The sequence below is a fragment of the Dermacentor silvarum genome, chromosome 8 (genome assembly GCF_013339745.2).
Source record: "Dermacentor silvarum isolate Dsil-2018 chromosome 8, BIME_Dsil_1.4, whole genome shotgun sequence".
NCBI classification, from domain to species: Eukaryota; Metazoa; Arthropoda; class Arachnida; order Ixodida; family Ixodidae; genus Dermacentor; species Dermacentor silvarum.
This window is the reverse complement of record NC_051161.1, coordinates 131,564,873-131,567,776: the sequence shown is the minus strand read 5'-3', so window position 1 is coordinate 131,567,776 and position 2,904 is coordinate 131,564,873. Positions and strand designations below refer to the sequence as shown.

General features: G+C 50.1%; 1 non-coding gene across 1 annotated transcript; it reads left to right on the top strand.

The window, feature by feature from the left end:
- The first annotated feature begins 246 nt into the window (after nucleotides 1-246).
- On the top strand, nucleotides 247-408 carry LOC119462935 (U1 spliceosomal RNA). The gene has a single exon (XR_005194296.1). It is a non-coding gene; the product is annotated as a U1 spliceosomal RNA (small nuclear RNA).
- Nucleotides 409-2,904: the final 2,496 nt, after the last annotated feature.

The following is a 2,904-nucleotide window of genomic DNA, read 5'->3' as shown; positions in this document are numbered from 1 at the left end:
GTTCTACCCTTTATTCTTGATTTCCGCGCCATGTTAGTCAAAAAGCTAGAAATACGTTTCAACGATATGAAAACAGGTTTTTATATATAACAGATTTTTAGGTACAAGGCTTCTGTGTCGTAAAACTGGTTTTGTATGGTTTTGGAATTTAGAATACATCCAGTATTTGACGCGATGCACTCTTCGCAACCGGTGCCACATGTAGGGTCTTTTGAAATAGGCTGTCATCCCGGTGGGTTATTCTGCATACTTACCTGGTGTCGGGCTCCTGATGATCATTTAGGTCGGGGCTCCGTGCCGAGGCTAACCATTGCACTGCGGTTGGCTGAAGCGCGCCACTACCCCAAAGCGGGGCAGATGGGACATGTAATTTTTGGTAGTGGGGCTCGGCGTGCGCGCCAGCCCCTCCATGTTCAAATCCAAAGTAATAACCACGGCCGCTGGATAAAAAAAAAAAGGTGCGGCCCGTTGCGTGGCGCCGAAACGGCGTCTCGGGCCTAGTTCTCCTCGCGCCCGCTCTGGCGCCACTGCTCGGGTACAGCCGTTCACGGAGAAGTGCTTCCACAGCCGCGTTTGTACACGCGACAGTGACTCTAATCAGGCCGTAAATAACGCGTGTTATAGTTGCACATTACAGGTTGAATATTGAAGTCCTTATTAGAAGTGCCGATTACCCCACATATGCGAAAAGTCTGCCCTACGAGTGCTAATCTTTTGTAGAGCGAACGTCAATGCTCTCCATGAAGGCTGCCCGCTCGACTCACCTGAAATGAAAAGAAGTTCTCTATTATGAATAGTCGGGAGTGGATTTACGTGTTTCTTCTACACGACTTCAAGACAATGGATCGCGTTTATTTACAAGATGATGATTGCCAAGGTACCGCTCAGCGAAAACAGTCCAAGGTGCCGCACCCCATCCAGCCCAGCTTCGTTCTTCTCTTCAACCGAACTCCCCTCGCACGTTCCAATATTCTCTCTGCGCTGGCAGCGGCGCGGCCGCTAGGTAGGTAGGTAAACTGCGCGCCGCTCCCGCGTTGGGACGGGAAGGGCAAGCCTCCCTGCCGCATCGTGGGGCTTCTGGACATCCCGGAGTTGATCAATCTATTCATGACTCTTTTTACATAAAAAAAGGTGCGGCCTGCTGCGTCACGTCGCCGCCTGTGGGCGAGCGCCTCTCGGCTGAGTTGACAGTTGCGGCCGCTGCCTTCGCCTTCCGACAACCGCACCGTCGTTTGGCCGCAGCCAATGACAGCGCCCGGCATCTGACGTTCTCTGACGTTCCCTCCACAGAGCTGACGGGCCGGTTTCTCGCCGCTTTTTTTTTTTTTCTTGACGGCTGCAACAGCATTGGTACAATTCGTTTCTGACACGAAATAGTTACCAGTTCGGTAAAATCATCTCGAACGTGTGCCTGTTTTACAAAGCAGTTCCTAGTACTAGCACTCAGCTACTGGCGAGATCGGCCGGGAGCCGCGATGCGACATTTCGAAGGTAGATAGCACACACCGACCGTATGAGCGAGACTGCTCGCTTAGCTTTGCACGCTTGCCCCCAGTGGTAAAGCTGACAGTTTTGTTTTTTTTTTTGTTTTTTTTGTGAACAGCATACATTTCTTTTTACTTGCTCTTTATGTACATTTTAAATTGCGTGCCCCCTTTGCGAGCTGCAAGTCGCAGCATAATATCAATGCGGCACCGAATTTTACCCTGCGAACATGCGCGCTTCAACACGTGCGCGTAGCAAATCTATGAAGAATCAGTTTCCGCGCAATCTATTCGTGGTGCTGATTACACTCAGGAATTTATACACACAGCCCCAGCATCCGCCGAACATCCCCCCCCCCAGGAGGATCGCGCCCCCCACCCCCCCAAAAAAAACATTATTGCTGACCAATCCCCCCCGCCTTCCAGCTTGCAGACAGGCACTCATCCTGGAAAGAGAAAGAAATAACATTTATTAGCACCCGTCAAAAGGTTGACGCAGATCTGAGACGCAGCTCGGTCCAAGTCATGTCCTTCCGCTCAGCCGTCGATTGGGATCTCATGGAAAAAAATTACGCTGATCCCATGCACTGTAACCTTACCCTAGTAACACTTGCAAGATCTCTAAGACTCAGGCTGCATCGCTTCCCCACATGCCATGGGAATGTAAACACCAATATCCGACAATTAATACTGTGACTATCTCGTCGAGATGGTATGCCGCCCTGCGCAGCTCCCACCTCGACGACCAACTCTGGGCAACCCAGCAAGCCTGCGAGGCGGCGAAGAGGCAAGACCTTGACGTCCCTACGTGGGAGGCCTAGGCCCAGCCAACTAAACTGCTGGTTTCAATAAAAGTTTGTTCTTCCTCCTCCACCTCCTCTTTACGGAGGTGGACCCTACGTGGCCCTAATTTTGAGGCCCAATTTTGATGTTCAGAGCGCTGACCACAGCGCGCAGACGACAGTGCTACACTGCGACCTGCAGGAAGCAGAGAAACGTTGACGTCGCGGTAACCGCAAGACACGTCCGTGCCTTTTCGTCTATGCAACTGCCGGCGCTCAGAGTTGCGTGCCGCACTATAGTCATAGTCATCTAGAGGAATATACGAGTATATATCTTTTAGTGTGTTGTTTAAGGGTATTCTGTGTCTATTGTTTCGCATAGAAAAAAGAAAAAAAAACTTTGTGAAATCAAACGCTGTCCCTTATGTTCTTGCAATTTTCAAACGTGGTGACAGAGTACCATGGGTGTTTTATTATAGTATTGGATTTATAATACAGCGTTCGTTCGTGCGCGCCTGTCTCTGTCCGCCTGTCAACACTTTCGTTGCAGTATTTCTGGCGCAACAACATCAGCTCGACATGCACCAATAAGGACGAACTTCCTTGTAACCAGTGGTTTAATATACTTGCTTAAAGGT